Here is a 23,722-nt window from a genome sequence, read left to right on the forward strand (position 1 = left end):
AGGTCTGCTAGCTTTTAAAACAGGCTCATGATTGGCTCACTTGAGATCAGTGTCACAGGATCCTCAGCTGATAGGACAGCTCCTCCACCAGCTAAGTTAAATTATAGCCAAGCCATATTAGCAAGAAAAGCTAAATAGAAAAGGAGGAGTACACTTTTATAACTGATTTTGCTCTATAATGGTATGGGTGGTTTAAAAACCTTTCCCACGCAATTGAGCTGCACTATAAATTCTAGTTGTTTTAAAACATTGAATAACAAGAACGATTTTATAACTGGTGCCAATGACCACCAGGGTGTAAATGTATTAACCTGCAGTGTTGTAAAATTTCCATATTTTGGCAATATGAGCAGCAGAATTTAAAACGGCAATTTAATTAAGGGCAAAACGGGGGAGTGGAGGTTTGGAAAATATAGATGTACCAACCTCGTACGCCAGAGTTTTTGCATTTAATTAAATTGCTTTTTAAATCCCACTGGCCAAATCCAGGAAGATCTTCGATTTTACAACAGGACAGGTTGACATATTTACCCTCAGGCATCATATACATCTTAAACAAATACAAGGCTTACCTGTCAAATGTTGTTACAGTAGGCTATGGCTGGTGTGTTAAAAATACCAAACATTGTAATTATGGTTTTAGCTTCAGCAAAGTATCCAAGGATAGTGTTAAAAATGAATCACTGATTAAATGTTAAAATTTAAATGCATTATTTTATTCATCGTGCCTGGTACAGACCTGTCACCTCGCAGTGGACAGCTATCATTAAATATCCTTCCTGATCGCAGACAGCTCCTAATGTCAGCAAAAAAATACCCTGAAAACTTCATTAAACCTCCTGACCTTCCTCCTGCTCGGAATGTGCATGTGTAACGAAGCAGCCATATTTAATGAGCGGTGACCACTAAGGGTACACCGAGACATTAACTTCTTTGTTGCCTGAGGTGAAAGTCTTTCTGACAGGAGTATGGGTAAAACAATACGAACTGATTCATTAAAGCACTTTCCTGAATAAGAAAAATACCTACAGTCTCACATCCCCCAGGCCAGGATTCATCCAATGAAAGAAAGTAGTCTGTAACTGCGGTGATTTCACAGCTATCATTTGCAAGGCAGACAGATACTAGGACTTTACACTAAAGCTCATTTTTTTTTTTTACAATAATTTGTCACATGGTGGGGTCACAATGTTCCTATTCAAAAGCTTGGTACCAGAGTCAAATTAGTGTCATTACCGCCCACTGCCAAGAAGTTTTTGCTTGGTCAGAACTTGTGTGGGTGGACTTCAATGGTACAATATAGAATATTAGAGATCCAGCGGGACAGAGCGTGATTATTTGGGACAAAAACTATTCAGGAGAATCATTATGAGGACATTTGGTCACTTTCAGCCCACACAAACTGCAATATCAGGCCAACTGCCCATTGCTGAATGTTATATTGTGGCCTGTGTCTTTAGGTGTCTTAACAATTAAAAACTTTCTATAGGATCTGTATGTTTTAGAGTTGCCCCCCCCCCCCCCCGCCCCTCCTTTCAAAAGACAAGCTGTGCTTCAACTGCAACGTTTTGCATATCTGTGAAGGAGAGATGCTCTGCAGGTCTATGTGTCTAGAAATAGCATTAGCTCGGTAGGTGTTACAAAGCTCTTTATTATCTGCATGTCTGCAAATACACACTGATCAGTGTGGTAAGCCAAGGATTTGCTGTAATCCCCCAAAACGGAGGCTGCTGCTACTGCTGGTGTCTGTTTTGTACCTGTGCGGTATACTTATATCTGTATGTGGGGGAGGTTAGAACAGCTGCTTCCTGCAAGCTACTAGCACTGTGTATAAATGCTATAGTTTAGGCCAGGGGAGGGCTGGCAAATTTCAGCGCCGGGGGTGCAAGACACGTCCCAGCAGCCTATTTTAAAGGGACAAAAATGCAGGTGACACTGTGACCCAGCCCAAAATAGCACGCTATGGGACCAGCCCGAGGGGCAAATGCCCCCTTGCCCCCCAGCCCAGCCTGCCCCTGGTTTAGGCCTTCATGAGAGTCGGACCCTTGGACCTGTGTCATACATGTCTTACTATGGGGGTTTTAGGAACAATTACTGTCTTCCTTGAGACTCTATGGGGTATATTTACTAAACTGCGGGTTTGAAAAAGTGGAGATGTTACCTATAGCAACCAATCAGATTCTAGCTGTCATTTTGTAGAATGTACTAAAAAAAAAGCAAAACCTTTCCTTTGAGTATGAAATAAACAGGTTTTAGATAACTGCCACTCTTGCTGTTTATAGTGTAAGTCTGTTGTATGTAAATGTTATGGTACGTTAGTGTATAGCATGAAATAATGTGGCGTGTAAGGCAAGTCTGACACAGCTGCCTCAAGAGCAACCTGTGCTGTGCATATATGTCATGCTCTATTAGTGTGTGTGATTGTTAGAGCCACCGATTCTGCTGTGTACCAGTAGTATAATGTATATATATCCTGTAGTATTACGCACTGTGATTGATAGATATACTTACTTTTATATTTAACCCCACAAGCTTGAAATTAAGCAATCTTTTTTTTTTTTTTTTTTTTTTTTTAAGATATGTCTGTGTTAGCAAGTTGTAACGTACCCTGGGTGACCTTATAAAGCTCTGAGGTAAGTACTGAACATATACATAACATCATCATCATCATCACCATTTATTTATATATATATAGCTCCACTGATTCCGCAGCGCTGTACAGAGAATTAATTCACATCAGTCCCTGCCCCATTGGAGCTTACAGTCTATATTCCCTAACATACATACACACAGACTAAGGTCAATTTAATAGCAGCCAATTAACCTACCAGTATGTTTTTGGCGTATGGGAGGAAATCAGAGCACCCGGAGGAAACCCACGCAAACACGGGGAGAACATACAAACTCCCCTCAGATAACTAAACTTAAATGAATTAAACCAGCCATCAAGAATATAAGTTTGTGGGGGGGCGGGGTTAACTCTATAAGACATTGTGTTTACTTATTTTATGACAATTATTTTACAGTCACATTAACTGCTGTGCTCACTCCATCTCTTGCAGGATTAGGGCATGTTTTCAAAGTAAGCTAAATGTAAAAATAAAACAAAACAAAACAAAAATTGCTACAAGCTGGGGAGAGCTGCCCCATTGTATTTGAGTTACAGATGAGATCTGATGGTCAGCAAGCCCAAAAGGAAACGATGAGGAACTCTATAAGGGTCTTTAAATGCCGGTCCTCAACAGATCTTGTTCTGCAGTTCATCCTCTGTGGCCAGTAGTTTTCCTACACATGATTAACCATTTCAATGCCGGAGGCAGGGTGATTTTATAAATAAATGTGTTGGCCTGTGTGATAGAGTATTGTTTGAGCCCACTTACATATTCAGAGTACTCCCAGAATTTTAGAAGGGCTGTCCAAAAGTGGGCATAAGTAAGACATAAGCATGGGTCAGGCGTCATAAGATCAGGGTGCAAAACCAGAATCTGAGCAGGACATGTAACTAACTACACATAGCACTGCATCACTAATTCAAAGTGGTTCCTTGCTCCATAGAACAGCCCATGATTCAGATAATATATTATATCAAACTTTATACAGTTTGAATAATAAGTCTGCATAGGAGACATACTGGATGCCCAGCCAGTCTGGCACTGCATGAGTGCTTAATCCGTGGGCATCCTTAATTTCTGGAAGAAATGAGCATTAGAATGTGGTTGACGCTTTCCCAGAGCAACAGAAAATGTCACAGGACTGTAAAGAAGTTGGTACAGGGCATGATAGAGCAACATAGGAGATAGCCCAAAGTTCCATGGAAAACCAGTCTGGTAGCGTTCACCATTGTCACAAGTACATCAGGAATTGAGTGGTCTGTAGTCTTTGTAGACCCAGTAGAATAGTTATCCGGGCAGCTAGTGTAGGAGCTCACTCTGAGCCGTAGGAGCTGATTGAATAAGGAGTTAACCAGGCTCTGCAATTACAATGGAAGAAGTGTTGTGTGGGCACTTACTAGGGTTATCTTGTTGTTGCGTGGTACCACACTCACTGTCGCCTGGCTATGGCGCGGGTGTGGCATCTGCAACCAGGGGGTCAGTGGTGACTAGTGTCGGTGCAGTACAATAGGAAATAAATACAGGGCTCCGGGCCATCTCTGTTCAAATAACGAAAACTTTATTACAAACGCCTTCTTCCTCCATCACATAAGCTTAACGGTTGCTGACAGAATTTCATTTTCTTAATGCCAACTCCTCCAGCACACACTTAGCAGATGGAAAACATTTTCTTGTTCAATACACATGCCTGGTGTTATTGGGTGCAGTAGTTCCACAGCATACAGTCATAGTCCTTCATAGGCACAGGCATAAAGTTGGAATGTGTCATAGGTTCTTGCACTTCCACACTTCTACTATCCCAATATCCAAGGACATGCTTCGTATGTGCCCAACACCAGGGACCCAGAAATTCAGTAACAGGCAGGGCACCCATCCTTCCTTCTCTTACCCCACCACCATTTTTAAATTATCCTCTACTCAACATTTGCCTTCCCCTCGTTCTCTTCAATCACCCCCCCATCCCCAGTTTTATCTAACACCTGCAGTAGTTTACTGATCTCTCTGCTTCTTCTTGCTAGCCCCTTTCTGCTCATCTCCATTGAGTTTTGACTTTATTAATTACATGATGTCTGTGATGCTGCAGGGAGCCTACTTGCCTTGCCGTGGTTCTCTGTCCAGGAGCCGGGCACCTCTCTTAAGAAGATGTGCACCTGGGGGGCTGGGACTGAAGTAAATGACAAAAGCTGTGGATCACCCTATATCCCTTAATTCAGCGTGGAGGCCTCTCCTCACCCTTCACATCTCAGGAGCAACTGCTGTCTAGAAATGGAGCCCTCTACATCCCTACATCCCGGGTCCCAGCGCATACTTCTCTCAGACGGGGGCATTACACAATGACAATTGCTTAGTGGAAACTAGAAAAATGTAATGAATGATTGCTAAGCTTATAGACTCTGTTTTCTCTTAAACGTTTAGAGGTAGTCTGTTATGCAAGGTAATTACTCAATCTCTCTCTGTGTTAGTTTTCATTTTCAGTGACTCAATTCCAAAAACTAAGTTCTTAGGTACATATTATTATTTTTATTATTATTATTATTAACATTTATGTATGGGTCCACAGCGCCGTACATAGAGCATGGGACAACAGTACAGGGTAACAGTACAGAGCATACACGTGCTATAAGTAGACAAAGTGCCAAGTACAAGTAAGGTGCAAAAGTATAAAAATTTTAAGCTAAGCAGAAAGCAGGTGCACAGGTAGAGAGGTAAAAGGGCTTTGTAGTTGAGTGTGATGAGTTTAAAAAGGATTCTGAAGCGGAGGGGGAGCCAGTGTAGACCTTGACAGAGAGGGGAGGCAGATGAAGACTGATGAGAGGGGAAGATAAGTTGGACTGCAGTGTTCAGTACAGATTGAAGAAGAGCGAGACAGGTGCGAGGGAGTCCAGCAAAGGGGAGGTTGAACTGATCCAAGTGGGAGATAATGAGAGAGGGGATGAGAGTTTTGGTGGCATAAGATGAGAGGAAGGGTGTGATCCAGGCTATATTACGGAGCTAGAAGTAGCAGGATTGGGCAAGAGATTGTATGTGAGGGGTAAAGGAGAGGGAGGAGTCAAGGGTGACCCCTACGCAACGAACTTGGGATGAAGAGGAGATGATGGTGATGGAGAGGGCAGGAGGAGAGGAGTCTCTAGAAGGGGAGGGGACGATGAGTTCAGATTTGGCCATATTGAGTTTGATGAAATGTTGGGACATCTAGGAAGATATGGCAGAGAGGCAACAGGAAACCTTATTGAGGATGGAAGGGGAGAGGACAGGAGAAGAGAGGCAGATTTGGGTGTCTACAACGTAGAGGTGGTACTGGAGGCTGAAGGAGCTGATAAGATCACCCAGTGAAGAGGTGTATAGAGAAAAGAGCAGAGGGCCAAGGACGGAGCCCTGAGGGACATCTACGGGAAGAGGGGGAGGGTAGGAAGAGGAGCCATAGGAAGAGACATAGAAGGAGCGGTTAGAGAGATAGGAAGTGAACCAGGAGAGGACTATGTCAGAAAGGCCAAAGGAGAGAAGGATGTCAAGCAGGAGAAGATGATCGATAATTTTGAAGGCTGCAGAAAGATCCAAGCAGATGAGAAGCGAGTAGTGACCTTTAGATTTGGCAGATAAGAGGTCATTAGTGACTTTAGCTAGGGAGGTTTCTGTGGATTGCAGGGGCCGGAATCCACATTAGAGAAGATCGAGGAGGGAGTTGGCGGAGAGGTGGTTAATGAGACGGCTGTAGACTAGCCGTTCGAGTAGATTAGAGGTGAAGGGAAGGAGAGAGATAGGGCAGTAATTGGACAAGCTGGTGGGATCAAGATTTGATATTTTGACAATAGGGGACACAAAGCATATTTGAAGGATGAGATAAATATTCCAGATGAGAGAGATAAATGGAATAGGTGGGAACAGGCAGTGGGTGAGATATCTGAAGAGGTGGGAGGGGATGGGATCAAGTGGACAGGTGGAAGGTGGAGAGGATAGAAGTAAAGAGAGATTTCGGTTCTGATGGCATCGATTTTGTCGGAAAAGAATGTAGCGAAATAAGAAGCAGAGATGGAGGATGGGAGGGGAGAGTAAGGAATTGAAATTAGCGAAGAAGCGGCGGGGGTTGTATGACTGGGAAATAATGAGAGATACTCCCTTCTATACTTGAAGGTGTTTGTGTATGTGTAATTACCTTATGTTTTCTTTAGCTCTTAAAATCTCCAGGATTGTGTTGGCTGAAGCTCAGGTGTGTCCGGATCCATTTCATGCTCTGGTCCTGACTGAAGCCACCTATTCATGGTTATTATTATTATTATTAGTCTTTATTTATAGGGCGCCACAAAATTTCCGCAGCGCCGTACATAAAACAGACAGTGGACCATGCAGGGTAGTACAATACAGAACAGTGAACAAAAATACCAGTACTTCAAAAGCTCCAAACATAGGTGGCATAGTTAAATATTTCTCTGTGCAATAAGTTCACAGACATATACGATTGGGTAGTAAAGTATATACAGAGTCAGATTTAGGGGTTTATTTATGAAGTGGTGATACGCCAAAACTCAAGCAAGAACGGCTGGTTTTTCCAAAGAAAGGCTCTGTCACTGCTTCACCCAGTTTGTGAAATGGTGAACACCGGAGGAATCACAGAGCTCTATGGGGATGGTGATGAAGAGAGTCAATTTATCAAACGGCATCGCGTTACTTACTGTTGTGCTTCATTTTCAGCCCTGTCAGAGAGGAAGAAGTAGTTTTTCCCGATCTCTCCCCGCCAGGATTTATGCTCCTCCCCTCTTGTTCCCAGTAATAGCTGCCGGTGATTCCAAGTGATTGCTAGTATCTATGGAAACCTGAGTGAAGTATTGATATATATGTTGAAAATTTAAACTGCACAGTCAGAAAGAAGCTGTATCTCTCAGACACGACCTGTCAGTCTACATGTGCAAGTGTTAGTTGGCTTTGGTATTGGGAGTGTGGTTACAAACAGGGGAAAAAGTTAAACAGCACAGTTACATGCAAAACACCCTCTCAGCGCAGAGTTGTTCGCTCACCAAGGATCTATGTGTGAAAAGCACCCTATAACATTACCAAGACAGGGACATATAAAGCTGTAATAAATGGACATTGAAGTGCGGACATTTTTTCCGAAAATGCGCAATACATGGAGTAAGAAAATGAAGAGCGACAGACGGCTTCCGCTACAGAGTTTGGTTTATGGCAAAAGAGACGACAGTGAAGAACTGTGTCACAGTGGAGGTTTTTTTTTCTACCAGAGCTGTCCCGACAGTATTCTTTTGATAAATTTCAACAAAACTACGGGCCTGAATCATTAAGGATCTTAACTGAAGAAACTTCTTATTTCAGTCTCCTGGACAAAATCATGTTACAATGCAAGGGGGGCAAACTAGGTTTCTGTTTTGCACATAAGTTAAATACTGACTGTTTTTTCATGTAGCACACAAATACATGATAGCTTATTTGTACACTGAAATTTAATGTTGATATTTGTGTGCTACATGAAAAAACAGTCAGTATTTAACTTATGTGCAAAACAGAATACTAATTTGCACCCCTTGAATTGTAACATGGTTTTGTCCAGGAGACTGAAATAAGAAGTTTCTTCAGTTAAGATCCTTAATGAATCAGGCCCTACATTCTTTATCACTGTGTTAAGAGACACTAAAGAATGTTAGTTAATGCCGACTTCTGATTGGTCTTTATAAATAGACCGTTTGACACCGGGCATGAAGGTCTTATATAGATCTTAAAAAAAATAACAAATGGTTCTCTGAGCCTACAGTGGGAAAACGTGAAGTATGTCAGGCTAGTGGCAACAAACAATGTTAGGTCTAAGCATGAATAAAATGTGGTCCCACTAAATACGCATTGCTGCAAATCGCAGCGATGCATATTTAAGCACCGCTGTAATGCACCATGCCAGGGCTACTCTATGAACCCCAGGGAAGTGACCCCTCATCTGCAAAGTCTTTTTCCTGTTTACCGGCAGCCTAGCGCTGCCGGTGAAAGGAGGAAGTCCTGTGCGCATGCGCACAGCACTTCCACTGTAACGGATTCTACAAAGAGAGGCTTCAGCGGAATCTCATAGTAAAATACAGGTAATGCCATCCTGAGATGGTCTGACCTTTCTGCTCAATGCAAAGCTTATCAAAGCTTCATGCATTGCAGAACAGCGCAATTCCCATATTAATCTATGGGGACTGCGAAGACAAACGTAAAGTGGGTTATATCAGGAGAAATCTTTGATGCATTCTGCGATGGCCATTTAACTGAGAAAACTGCTGTTTTTACTTGTAATTCCTCATCACACTTTAGTGCATAGACCCCTCAGACTGCAGTGCTCATTCACTGTAAACACGTACATACACACTGGTGTTAAAAGTATTAGTTTATCATGCGTCTTCAATGCATGTAAAGAATAATACATTGGTAAACACATCTAAATGCATATCAAATGCATACATAAACATAATGCAGTTTTACTTGCATTTCAACATGCATTTAAAAATGCATTTCAAACATTAGAGTGTATGCCAGTGATAGACTGATACCCTTCAGGGCCGCATGGTAGGCCCTCTAACCTTCAAAAGGCTGCACAGTACCCTTAATCTCAGTAATAAGTAACCATACTTGTGTACTCTACCGGAATTTCCGGGAGGCTCCCGAATTTCGGGGAGTTCTCCCGGACTTCGGAAGAGACCGCTGTGGGGGGGGGGGGGGGGGCGAATGGCACAAATTTGCAGGGACTTAAAACAAGTGTCAAAAGCTATAACAAACAAATATGACAACGAAACAGGAAGGAGCTGGGGGCCGTAGGGTAAGGGGCCGCCTGCTGCCTATCACCAGTGTATGTAGTCTAACTATAGTTTATCTGTAGCAGTAGGACTGTAGTTTCCCTTCAGGCAGCTTTTCAGATCTGTCCCTCCACTGTTCCCTTCACCTTTACCTTCTGAAGTCAAGTAACCTGTAAGCAAGTGCTACATGAAGCCCAACAAATGCAACACTTATTCCTTGTTGCCAAGTGAAGTGGTATTTGATAAACACAGATGGCAGAATAAGCACTAAAACGTATTTTAAAAAGGAAATATTTCAGACACAGATACAATTGCTTGGTGCTGGTATCTAAGTTGTGGGAAAGCAAAGGTTTCTAATGATAAAATAGCAGAAAACAGACAAACTTATATTCATTAAGGAAAGTAAAACAAAAAAAAAGAGTAAATTTACTGCTGAACAAAACATGTTATAATGCAAGGGGATTCAAATGAGTTTATTACTTTGCATGTACGATGGCTGTTTTGTCATGTAGTACACAAATACTTCATAGCTTTATTTTACACTGCAAGTTAAATTAATCTAGGACATGCCCTAATCCAACTATAAATCTGTCCCCACATTTCAAATGTACTTCTCCCTCCAATGCAACATAGTTTTGCCAAGGTGCAAATTTACTCCTTATTTGTGCTTTACGTTTCCTTAATGACTCAGGCCTTAGGTTGTTTACAACTTCAGGATTGATTTCTTTTGGCTGTTAAAGCTCTGATACCCATGGGCATCCTGTGACTTCAATCTACAAGACATATTCACAGTGTGAAGGATAATAACACCTACATGAAATCTACATTTCAAGGGTTTTACAAATCACCTTTGCACCGTCCCCCTGAACGGAAGCCCTAAGTGCCAGAGTAGGTTAAGTTTTTGATGTCATCTCCTTGTATGTGTGTGACTTGGCTTGTGGTGTTTTATAGATTTTAGTTTCATCTATGGACACCTCTGCGGCTGTGTGTTCCAGTCTACCTTGCAGTGAGAACACTTGTCTTATTAACAAACTGAAGCAGATACACAATCTCTCCCTGAGTTTGTGGCATTAAACAATGGATATTCAGCCTCATTCTTGCACTGGTCAGTGTTTTCTTAACATCATTTTCCGATCACCATACCCACCGTAATCTCTGTAACTTGCTGAATTGCCCTAGATATCATATATTCAGTCTCTTATATCCCCCTGCTGGATAAGTTTACACTGGCTATGTCGGTACAGCATTAGGTATGAATTGTTGACAGAATTGCATTAGTTATAGTTGCATATTAAAATTGGCGCAGAGTTTTCTTCCATCTTCTACTTCTATTTTCATTTGTGTCCTTATCGTAAGGCTCTCGTACAGGTATGGCAGCTAGTCCACATCTGTTTTATTTTGCAGCCTGGATTAATACAGCAGTTCTAGCAGTATGATAAATTTGGACACAGATCCACATCCATTTTAGTTGCAATAGGGAATTGACACCACAGCAGCAGAAGAATGCTCCAGGGTGAACCATTGAAGGGTTTTCAGGTCCACAGCTATAGATAGTGTATGTTCCTCAGGGGAAAGGCCTAGAGGTTTTGCCAATGTTCTTGATTTTAGATCATCAGAAAGTACTTTTCCTAGTCATCTACTGAACTCTAACTCTGCCAGTGATACTTTGTCTGTGGTCTTGATCTTTTCTTGATGTTGTGGTGTCTTTCTCAGAACTGGTTATTATTTTATACTACCTTAAAGTTACATCCATCAATTTGATTTATAGAGAAAATTAATTGGACATCAAGGGCTAGATTTACTAAGCTGCGGGTTTGAAAAAGTGGGGATGTTGCCTATAGCAACCAATCAGATTCTAGCTGTCATTTTGTAAAATGTACTAAGTAAATGACAGCCAGAATCTGATTGGTTGCTATAGGCAACATCTCAGATTTGTGAGTATGGCTTATATGAAGGAGGGCCCAATCACAAATCACATAGCAGTATAGGCAAGATCACAATTGCTGCACTGTTTTGCAGTCTGGCTGGGCCAAGATGCAAAATGTATACTTAACCTCATGTGTCAATCTCCCATTGTCCCATAGATTGTAAGCTTGCGAGCAGGGCCTTCTCACCTCTTTGTCTGTTTTACCCAGTTTGTTTATTAGTTTATTACGTTTGTCCCCAATTGTAAAGCGCTACGGAATATGTTGGCGCTATATAAATAAATGATGATGATGATGATGTTATGAACATGGACAGTCTAAATACGCATATATTTCATAATCCACTGTGATGTCTTACAAATCATTGCTAATAATAACAATAACTGGTCTACCACAGCATGCTGCATTTGACAGTATGTTATTTATACATTTCAAATACATATTCTGCTTCCTATTATTGCTTGCGATGAACAGATCATTGCCCTGCCAGAACAGCGCCTTCCAACCTAGGGACCGTTGCAGTGAGACACATCTGGAAAAGAAGAGGTTAAATTTGGGAAAAGTAAGGTCTCCAGTGATGGCAGCAAGATGAGCCTGTGGAGCACTCTGCCGGCCATATAAATGAGCCATGTCTGTTACTCTGCTGACAGTGTGAATATTGCGAGGGCAGCGGTGGGGGGGGGGGGAGATGTATAAACATACACAATATACAGCTGTCACACTGCAGGAGTAAGGGACCGTGTTATGAGAGATGGAGCGGGAGGAGGTATATGAGAGAAAGAATAGGATACCGAGAGGTGTGAGGGAAGTTGTGAGACAACGTGTTGTTGCATTTGAAAGTACCCAGGAGAGGACAGCCAAGAATTAGATTTTTGTGTGAGAGAATGTGTCAGAGAAAGAAAGTAAATTAGATGAGGGAGAAAGAAAAGGGGGGCTTTTCATCTTTTACAATCGGCAAACCGTTTCTCCACAACTCTATTCACGGCTTTGGTTTTTTTCCATAGTACTATTTCTTGTAAATAATGGACAATGTTGATGTGAATATCTCCACTGTCAAATTTTGTATTCTCTGTATACATGTGTAACACCCCCTGGCACGGGCACTCTGAGGGGTGTTGTCCTGTGGGTTTTATCACCACCACATCTGCAGTCTTCTTCAGAGCTTGCACAGCTGTGGACAGCAGCTTCTTCCACCAGGGGACAATTTGGGAGACCCCTTGTAACCAATACAAGTGGCACGTAGGGCACAAACATACACAAACTCATGGATTTATGTCAAAAACTCCTGGGTATGTTTATTAATGGATTATGAGTAGTTGGAAAGAGAGATGAGGTGTATAGCAATAATAGACCATTTAATAGTAGGGTCCAGCTGCACCTAAACCACATTAAAGGCAGCAAAGTTAGAAATAGACAATAGAATATAACAACGTCAACAGTAGAGGACAATGGATAAATCAACATTAAGCGTATATCTCAAAAATAATAATAACTTCCTACAGGTCTACCACACTGACAGCCACAACCAGCTCACCTACAGTCTCATCTGGCTGGCTGGCTGGCTGGCAGATGTGGCACAGTGCAAAATAGCAATAAACACTGGGTAATCAATTAATTAAGCAAACACATGGATTATCAGTATGAATTGCCTACCCTACTTTCCACTCCACGCTAAGATAAACAAATGATAAACAATACAACATAACAGTTCTATAATGTTGTGTACAATTGGTTTATGTGTATGTTGGTAACCTGGGTTACACATGAACAGCGGTACTTGTAAATGATTAGGTTTGAATAAATGGGCGTAATAATGATGGACAAGGTGGTAGGTGTAAGGTCAAATTAGTACAGTCTTTAGCAAACTCTCCCACGTGTATGAGGCTCTGGTGTCTTTATGGAATTATGTGTGTTGAAATGAAATAGGGGGAACATGTGTCTATATAACTCAGTCCCAGGTTATCAACATCTCATGAATGACACCAGACTTTATACCAAGTCTATGCCCCATAAATTTACACACATCTGTCACTCTGGTAAGGAAGGAGATTGGGCACAACAGCAAACCTTTCAGGAGTACAGTCTCTCGTTCTGATACTCTCACCTTCTCTAGTGCAGTCAATGGTGGCCTCCTGTCTCTGGTAAAGGGTGTCCCTGGCAGTCTGAGTGATCTCCTCTCTTTGGGGGTTGAAACCTCTTCTGTCCGCAGACTTTCCCAAGTCTGCACTGCTCCCACACCCTTCTGGTGTCCAGAACCCCCTCTCTTCTTGGTGCTCTCTCTATGCGCCGCTTCTTATAACCAGCAGGAGCTAAGGGTCATGGGTTGAGTTCCAACCTGGGCCCTATATGTGTGGAGTTTGTTCCTTCAGGTATTCTGGTTTCATCCTACACTCCAAAGACATACCGATGGGTTAGGTTTTTCAGAAGCCAGTTAACCTTAGTGTTTGTGTGTGTGCATGTACTTGTATTTCTATACTTGTGGTGACAATGATCTGTTTACACACCAACACAGTGGGGACACAAAATGAGGTCCCTATGAATACAAGTCAATGTAGGAGACTTTCCTAATAGACCCAGTATCAAAATCTAGCATGTCCCAACGCGTGACTGTTGACAAAAAAATGTGTGTTTATGCCGCGGAGAGAAAGTGTGTGGACTCTACCATTGTCCTTTAGTGGGACTGCAGGCTCATACACACATTCAATTATGTGAAGTCCTCTGCCGTGTCATAAAATCACCCCGGTCTTCAGTGCACCGGAAAACGGGGGTTGCAGCTTTCACTCCTCGGAAGAAAAGGGGGTTGCAGCTTTCAGTGAATCAAAGAGAGAGATTATCACAGCCTTCTCTTGCCGAAAGAAAAGTAGGAACATTGGGGTATAACACAGCCCTGATGTATAAATATGAATATCCAAAGTGATTTTGCTGGCGGTTCTAATTATAGCCTGGATAGCAGTGGAGATGAGTACGTCCCTGACCCTTCAGAAGAAAGCGCCTTAGACACAAGCAACTGATGAGACACCACTGCAGGGAAGCGGTACATCTTCAGAATAGAGACAACTTTGCACACAACTCAGGTAACAAGGACAGGACGCTGTGTTCTGATTCCATGCAAACAACTAAGAAAAGTCTCAGTTCCTAAAGGATTTCACGCAATGTGTCACTTGCCAAGGCTTGTTTGCAAGTAAATACCTGTAACGACACACAAAGAGATGTACACTAAACCAAAAGTGTGACAAATCCAAGCCAGGTGCCTTTGCCAGCCTCTGTGTGTCTTTGATGAGCCTGTTCCACGTGACATCAATGGTGGGTTTTTTTAAGCTTTTGAGTGACATAACCATTATGAAATCGTATGCACAATTAAAAATGACAGATGCATTGTATAGATGAGACAGTATCTCTATCACTGGGACGGATCAGATGTTGGTAAGCATTAGCATGTTTGTCTGAAACTTCAGGAAAGGTTACTGTTACATGCCAGAAGAGATAACCCTTTGGAGCAAATGGAAGACTTTATCATTCATCAAACTTTGTGCTTGTATTAAATGCTGTGGGTATGACAATGAAAACAGGGCCTTCAAGACTCCCTTGCTGGCATTGAAGGTTGGCCATGGCTTGCAAAAGATTATGAGCAATGTGGAATGCTAAGCAATGATGGGAGCTGCACTGCTACAGTGGAAATTACATGCAACTTCAGGAAGATCTATGAGGCAAGAAGATAGAATGAGTGGACATCATCTGCTGCTTTAAAAAATCTGAAAGAGTCAATATGAAACATGTGTCAACTCTTATCTATACCTGAAGATGTCTTAAAAATGCACTTGTATCTCAATGAGAAACAGCAATATCACAACAATTTAGCCACGAAGCCTGCAATTAAAAGTGGGCATTGCTAGCAAAGTTCACCCTGGCACAGGTGATCTTATTCAATTGAAGAAGGGAAGGAGAACATACCAAGATGATATTGAGTACTCTATCTTCCAGAGATACTTCAGATCTTCGTGAATAACGTGACAGTGCTTTCTGAGCTTGAGCTGAGCTTTGTCACCATTGAAATCCGTTGAAAACAAGGTAGGAAAATTCCAATCCTGCTATCACCAGCAGTGTAAAGTGCAATAGATTTTCTTGCTGAGAAGTGGGAAGAATGTGACCACTGAAGATATCTACATGTTATTACTCTGTCAAAAGTTCTGAACTCAAACGACACAGAATTGGATGAATTGGCAGACTTCCTTGGGCACGATATCAGGGTACACTGATAATATTATTACCTCCCAGAAGGTTCCCTCCAACTTGCCAAGGCCAGCAATCTTTTAATGGTTCTTGAGAGGGGAAACCTGGCTTATTTCAAAGGCAAGAATTTGAATGAATTTAGAATTAGATTAATTCAGCTATAGATTGACGAATCAGAGGATGGGCAACCCCTGAAACCAGAGAAACATGCGGCCATGCTGTTGACACTTTTCTTTCACAAGGGGGGCGATGTAACAATTCGACAAGTCAGGACGAAAGCACAACCAAGGTTGGTGTAACACGATACTTCATTGCTCAAAGCACTTTGTTTTCTCTGCGTTGTTCAGATTTATCTTTAATGAAGAATTCTGTTTTCTTGAAGGTCATAAAGAAGTGAAGAAAAAAATCCCTGGTATAAAAGGAGGTCAAAGCTGTGGAGAAGCCCCTGATGAAGTTTATTCAGAGATGCAGGATGCACAGAAAGCATGATTGTGTTGCTGAACCATCTGCACTGAAAGATCAGAACTGATTAGCTGTGAAATCCTATATAAAGAATCGGATAACAACCATAAAGAGAAATTAAAGTATTTGAATCCATATACAGTTGCTGAATATTCACCTATTGTATCTCCAGTTCTTCCCATTTGAACAATAGCTCCATCTAGCTCAGTGGTCAGGGAACAGGGGTAAATTACCCCCAATGGGGTAAAAATTAAATTCCTGGGGGTAATGCTGCCGATTCACATGCTGCTCATTTGGATTGTTGACCCCTTTAAATGTGAAATTGCTGTTGTACCAGAAGAGCCTCAAGGGTTGGCAGAGGCACTTCTTGATCTTCAATGCAGTAATGAAGCATGTATTGCATTTGAAAACAAAGCAGATCTGTCATATTTTTGGATGTCAACAGCTGCAAAGGCATTTAAAATTGCACATGAGGAGGCAGTCAAAATGTTGCTGCCTTTTGCAACAACCTACCTTTGCGATCAGAGATTTTCCACTCTAACGAACATAAAAACAAAGCAACATCATTTCTCCAAAACCTGAAGTTTTGAAGCTTTCAAAGAAATTTTGAATAGATTCAATAAAATTTTGAATTCCAATAATTAATAATATATGATTTCCTTCCTTTCAAATCAAGGGGGTAACGTCGGCGTATCTAAATATATTTGGGGGTAAAAGGTAAAAAGTTCCCTGACCCCTGATCTAACTGATCTCTTGCTTCATCTATTGGGGCATGGTAAATTTATCTATAATTTTCTTGCTTGAAACATTCTCCAAACCTCAGTAGAGGTGGTAATTTCTGGGGTAGATCAATAGTTCCATATTCCTATGGGAGAATTCCGGAGTCTCACTTAATTCTCTACAAGATATTAAGCAATGGTCATATGTCTGCATCATCTACTTCAGTGTTAACTTGAAACTAAATGATTAATTGAGCATTGGCACGAGGTGGAGTAACTGTGGAATTTCCATCAAGGATACATGTAGAAATGTAACTGTATAGAAATATTGATTCCCAGGCGGGGGTCAAAACCTTATTTCATGCATCATAAAACACACTATGGGAATTTAATAGGGACGTTCAATATACAAGAGTTGTGTTTTAACAGTTGACCTGTGCCTGTAGCTAAAGGCAAGGAACAACCACATTTTCATTTAACCCATTAGCAAAAGGCTTACAGGCCTTTCAGGTCAGAGTGATTTAAAGACAATGTAAACAATAAATAAATGTAACAGAACTAGGCCAAGTTACCCACTCCCTCCTTCTTCATCATGATAGTCTTTGCACATGCCCTCCTTCCTTCATCTCACATAGGCATCAAGTGTGGTTAGCCTTGACAGATTTCATAATACCTGCCCTTTGGTAGAATGCCAGATTGCCCAACCAAGCTCTGTGCCAGGAAGGAAACACTCAAGCTATCGCTTTGACTTGGTGTGGATAGAAGCAGTAATCAGTGGATAGTGCACACTGTCATTGCACCTCCATGCTGCCCTTTAGGCCATTTCAATATTGAGTATTTACCCTTTCTTTACAAAACCTATGCCGTACAATGTGTACATCTGACAGGTTATCATGTAGAACACAACATGGTAACATTTTCCGCACAATGCATTACATATGAGGTGTCCTATCAGATGTTGGTCAGGATCGGTGGTGTTTTGGGCCTCACACAGGCTGTGCGCCAGTTAGGTTGAAAACAGTTGACTTTTCATTCTGGTTAATGTTACATTCATGTTTAGAACAGGACCTCTAACCTTGATCTTGGACATCCACGATATTCCTGTACTGTGGTGCACAACTTCCTTGTCCTGCCCAGGGCCGCGCTCTGCTGTCTTGCTAAAAATGGCAATGTTCCATTATTAAGATATTGGTATATTAACCCAGTGCTTGCCGATCTGTGCGCTGTTCCCTCCATTCACCAGATCCGAGAAGCTAATGCAAGCTTATATGTATTCTGTGCAACCTCCTACCCATGTTAATCTGCCCGGAACATCCTTTCATATGCTAAAGCTACCATTCGTATGCTAATACCCAATTTGCGTGAGGTAATTGTTTGAGACTCATTGATTAGACGTGTTTTGTTGACTTCAGAGAAGGTTAATTTATGCATTTCTAAACATGAATAAATGTAGAGCAGGTCTTAGGTCTTATACCTTGAAGACTGGTGTGTGTCCTGCTGGCATTGTGAGCTTGGCATTGGCAGCTGTGGACAGTATCTAAATTGCAGCAGTGAGGTCAACAAGTGGCAGTAGCTGCTGAATAGGGGATAGAGTTACAGTTATGGGCATTTGATGGTCAGCACTTACAACTGTAATAGTCCTGTCAATTAGATCTACTGTGTGTACGACTGAGTTCTGCAGTGGGTACTCCTTGGTGGGCATGCTTTTCAGGTGCTATGTTAGGCTTTATAAAGTGGCACAGATAGCTGCAGGAGGCTATGCTAGAAGTACTATAGGATGTTAACAGTGTGTTTTGTGGTTGTCACTAACATCTGTATATTATGGAGCTGGTCAGGGCCAGATTTACCGCTAGGCAACCTAGGCACCTGCCTAGGGCCTAGCGGCTCTCACGGTGCTCAGATGGGGGGGGGCAAGATAGAGAAAAAGAAAAGAAAAATAAATTGCCCCCTCCCCCGACTCGCCAGCCCCTCACCCGACTCGCGAGTTGGATGAGGGGCTGGTGTTAGAGCTAGGGGTAGAGGCTTAGGTACCTTAGCACTCGATATGACATCAGGGTCATGTGAGGAAGGGGCCCAAACCAATATTTTGCCTAGGGCCCCATGAGGTCTAAATCCGGCTCTGGAGCTGGTACTGTGATTTGAAGCTGTTGGGAAAATTGCACTAAGCAGGAAAGGGTGCAGTCTTGAAAATGGCCAAGTAAGGTTATTTTTTTCTCTCTTATATTTATCCCTTTTAAGTTATAATGGGCATAAACCCTAAACTATTTCTGTTCTCTTTAACCAATTGGGAAAGAAGGCTCCCAGCAGTCCAGCTGTGTTGGCCACAGGTGTGACACGAGGGGACACCGTGGGGAGCAGAGATAAGTGACAGCTCATGTTAAACACAGGAAGACGCCAGCAGTTCATTTTGTACCAGCTCGCTGCTAACAGTCTATTTTCCGAATGGATGAACAGAGGCCCTTCTCCTCCCCCCCTTCCTTGTATTGATAGAGAGGGGTGAGTGATATATAGAGGACAGAAAGGAGAGATGGAGATAGATATAGACAGACAGCTAGTGACAGGAGAGCAGATTGAGAGAGACAGAAAGAAATGCAGACAGCCAGGTAGGAAGAAAGGTGACAACACAGAGAGAAAGGTTTGATAACAGACGTAAAAATAGATAGATGGTTAGATAAATGTAAGGGTTCTGTCTACAAAGCGTCCAAAGTTGTAACACCCGATACATATGTGGACCCAGTGCTCTTACTATGATGAATTATTTATAGGGGGGAAAAAGTCAAAGTGATCTTTTTCATTTTGCTGATTTTAGTCATGGACCTAAAGTTTGCAAACTGTTTTGCAAGGCGCCTGCGCAGATGAAGTAATGCTCCAATGTATGCACATAGCAGATAAATATAAATAAATATTAATATAGTGCCACACGTTCCCATTTTTTTTTCATTTTGTAAATAACCCCCAGTGTTTATATGTGTATATAAGCTACATTGTCATGTAAAATGAAAGAAAACCTGTCAGCAAGTCTGCAATCTATTTTATTTCTATATTGTATAGGGCTTTATGCACCAGGCATGTCTAAAATAAAAATGGTGATCTGCCGTGACCCCATCTACCCAGGAGACCACTTGTAAAATAGCCTGACTCAGCGTACAAGTCATACTGCTAGAGAAATGTTTCTCATGCAGTATAATCAAGCTATTAAGGTGCAATATCACAGTAATTATCAGGGAAGTTGCTCAATATTGTAACTTGTATGGATCCCCATTCTGACCACACTAGTAGGCTTCAATGGAACTGACCAAAGATATAGACATACATGTAGTGTAAGTACAGATATCGGAAAATTGGCCCAATATTCCCAACTACACTAAAAGCTCCTGTGTGACCAGGCAGGACACTTAGTCTGAGGTGGCGCCAAATTAGAAATGGGTCCTGGATTCTTCTAGAAGAGCTTTCCATTTTCACCAGGAGTCAAAGGGGTATATTTACTAAACTGCGGGTTTGAAAAAGTGGAGATGTTCTCTATAGCAACCAATCAGTTTCTAGCTTTCAGCTCTTTAGTGCACTCTACAAAATGACAGCTACAATCTGATTGGTTGCTATAGGCAACATCTCCACTTTTTCAAACCCGCAGTTTAGTAAATATACCCCAAAATGTTTACAGAGTTCCCCTAACATCTGAAAGTATTGATCAATTTAGATATGTACAGTCATTTATTTTGTCTGAATACTGATTAAATAAATGTATCGCCAATTTGCATATATCCAGTTATTTGGTATTCAGTGGTCTACTGAATATATGATTGATTCCAGTCTGGTTTTGGTGAGATTACATGGTGGTGTTAGAGCAATGTTAGATTATGGTTGAAAACTCTTATTGTGCAGATTGCTGCGCATGTGGCGGGTTATATATATTCACTTATGAATAGAGTTACCCTATTTCCCCCTTGCATCTCTTGTGATAATGTACGGGTCCCAGGGAATCTGCTGCCAGAAATTGCCGCTGCATCTAATGATGTCCTAAGGCCTGGCCTTTTGCATGGATTGCTGGGAATTCCCTCCCAAAATCTATAGAAGGGCAAGCTAAAAAGAGGGCTTTTTTACATACAGCGGAAGTAATTTACGAAGTGCAAATAATCTGCTGCATAGTGAAAAAAAAGCAGCTTTGGAAGCAGTGCAAACTTCCCTACTCTACCGGAATGTATGGGGGACTCATAGATTTCGGGTAGTTCTCAATGACGCAATTCGCTGCAAATATTGTGTTGGGAGTGAGATACAGGGGCTCCGGTCTTGACAGTCTGGTCTCAATGGTCTGAGCTCATTGAGCTAGTTTCTGAGAGACTGTCCTACCAAGACATCCTAACTGGTGGGATTGTTGGAAGATACGGCTTGCTTGCCACTCCTCTGCAGATCAATGGTGTGTGTCACAGCACAAGCTTTTTGGAGGCGCTCGGCATGCCCTCTGGAAGGAGGAGGTCCCCATTTTGATGTGGCCTCCTAATTATGCCCTCACCTCATGGTCCCATTTCCAAAAATTCAAATGTTAATGTGGGAGTGTATTCATGTAATGGGGGTTAATAGGGGCCATTAATATATTGTAGGAACTATTAATGCAATGTATACGCGTGGGGTTAATAATGTATAGTTGAGGGTTATTATTATTATTCAATTTGAATGCATATTAATTAATTATTAATGCTATTCATTAAATGTTTTCGATATTGGGGCCTAGAGTGTTAACTTCTTGCTTGACTGTCATATGAAATGCACTGATCCGTTTTCCAAACAGGCCCCCAACATTCCAGGATCAAGACAAACAGCAAGTGAACTTAAGACATCCGCCGAAGCAACAAGAACAGGTAGAATAGAGACAGTCTGCCAACTGGTAGGATTGTCCTGTTTTGCGGGCAGGAAGTATTTCCCCCTTCCCGCTTTGCGCGAAGGAGGGAAAACACGTGCACCTAACAACAGTGGAGAGTACAACATTATCAGTGTGTTGGAAAGAGTAGGAGGGTGGCCTAACATGGTTAAAAGTAATAGCCATGTCCTCTCCTACAGTATGGTGGTGATGTTCCCATATATTGCCCCATCTCTTGTCACGTTGGCCCCTCCCGGACAACGTGAGGCCACTTTCACAATTTTTAACTCCAAATCCGCCCCTGATGTATAAGTGTATTAAAATGATGTCCTATTATTAGTCCTGAGGCTGCATGCTCTGTCTAATCTGCGTTCCAAAGTCTTAATGCATCAGGAGCCATCTCCAGGGATGAGTCATCTAACACCAATGAGGAGGAACCCTCCCTCCGACAGTCGGACCACTACACACAGGAAATGTACTTTGTTTTTTTCCAGGACTACATCTACTGGTAGCACTATACTGCAACATATGCAAACTGAGAAATCTTGTCAGAGGTGACCACAAGCCACAATGAGGTTGTTTCCCAAACAGATTGGGTCTACATTGTTGACTATGTATATGGTGCTTTGCTATTCTATGTTATTTCAAAATATTTTCAATTACAGCTGTTCTTCAATAACATATCTGTGTGATTATTTCTCTGTACATGTATTTTTGTTCCACTCAGGGAAGGTTTTCATGTGCCCTGCAGTTGGTGGAGACATGTCAAAATAAATTTAAACCTATGTAGCAGAGGACTCTTAATTACTCTACAGATAGCGCAACACTTTGTGCACTCTGCTGAAAATGTGGGTACCTGAGGGCAGGGGTCAGCTGAGCAGGGGAGCAGGGGCCGGTCCCATAGTGCTATCTTGGGCCTGTGTCACAGGACTACCTGCATTATTTTCCTTTAGAATGTTCCTAATAGGCTGCTGAGCCAAGACTCCCCCCCCCCACCCGGCTAAAATTTGCTAGCCAGCCTCTGTCAATATCCAATATCAGACCTATACCAATTAAAGTTATGATATTCTCCAATGGAACCAACTGCATACTCTGTTGCTCAGGTCATCCATGACACCTGGCGCATACGTCAGCCAGCAGAAACAGGTGGTTGATTTTTATTCTTGTCCTTTGAGGTAAAAAGGTTGGATAGACAGACTGAAAAGGCACAATGTGGACAGACAGAATCTAGAGAGCAGCAGACAGTCATAAACATACCTCAGATAAACCAATGCACTGCAGATAGTTAGAAACAGGCTGTGCACACAGAGCATATCATTCCTTTCTCTAGTATTCAAGCTGTGTAACACACTGTGCCCCCAATCCTATTACTCTGATTGCAAACACAGAGAAGCTGTCGTCACATTGACACCACGCCGCAGATTTTCTTCTCGGCTGCAGGAAAATGACTCTGTGTAATTCTTGGTCACACACAATGTGCGGAGCAGCAGAGCCTCAAATTACAAGCTCTCCACCTTGCAAAGGGGGGAAAGAGTCTGCGGCGTTATGTGGAATACAAATTGGACAGCGGTCCCTTGCTGTGTGGGTGACAGGGACGATGTGTATTTAATCTCCACAACAAAGTCTAATTAAAACACAATTAAGTTAAGCAGTGTGACAGCAGAGGAACGCTAAATAATTGTATTATTAGTGTGGGGAGCAGATAATGTCACATCACACTGTTACTATATAAGAACATCTTCTAGCCCTGTGTGTCCTTCACAATGTCAGTGATAAAGGACAGCTCCTCCGTACAGTAAAACATTAATTTCAGGCTACCTCTTTATAAGAATACCTCATTGTCTTCCCCATTTCTTTTACTGTGTACACTGTAATCTATATCATTTTCAATATGTACAGTAGAATCTTCCTCACCTCATTTTTTTCCACACATCCCTACATTTCATATTGAAAAATTAAGCTACGCCCTGATCTGCCCAGAAGGTGCACATTTAGCCCCAGTCCAAATTATTCCGGCATGTTGGGGTGTGGTCATGCCATATGAAGGTATGGACATCCCTACGGCTTCTGAAAAGCTAGGCAGCTCCCTCCCCTCAAAAGACCTTTAAATTGCTGTGCGCACCAGAGGCAGATTGAGGTGGCACCC

At 42.0% G+C, this 23,722-nt stretch overlaps 2 long non-coding RNA genes across 2 annotated transcripts in view; one reads left to right on the top strand and one right to left on the bottom strand.

Moving 5' to 3' along the window:
* LOC142160514 (uncharacterized) overlaps nt 1-7,427 on the bottom strand; it is a 92,969-nt gene extending 85,542 nt beyond the window's left edge. The window contains exons 1-2 of the long non-coding RNA XR_012693253.1: nt 7,283-7,427; nt 6,766-6,863 (exon numbers count right to left, since the gene is read on the bottom strand). This is a non-coding gene — a long non-coding RNA (uncharacterized LOC142160514). The remainder of the gene's footprint in view (nt 1-6,765; nt 6,864-7,282) is intronic.
* Nucleotides 1,554-22,155, top strand: LOC142094945 (uncharacterized). The gene is made up of 3 exons (XR_012677724.1): nt 1,554-1,630; nt 2,578-2,633; nt 21,508-22,155. It is a non-coding gene; the product is annotated as an uncharacterized LOC142094945 (long non-coding RNA).
* The last annotated feature ends 1,567 nt before the right edge of the window (nt 22,156-23,722 follow it).

Source organism: Mixophyes fleayi, chromosome 6 (assembly GCF_038048845.1).
Source record: "Mixophyes fleayi isolate aMixFle1 chromosome 6, aMixFle1.hap1, whole genome shotgun sequence".
Classification (NCBI taxonomy): domain Eukaryota; kingdom Metazoa; phylum Chordata; class Amphibia; order Anura; family Limnodynastidae; genus Mixophyes; species Mixophyes fleayi.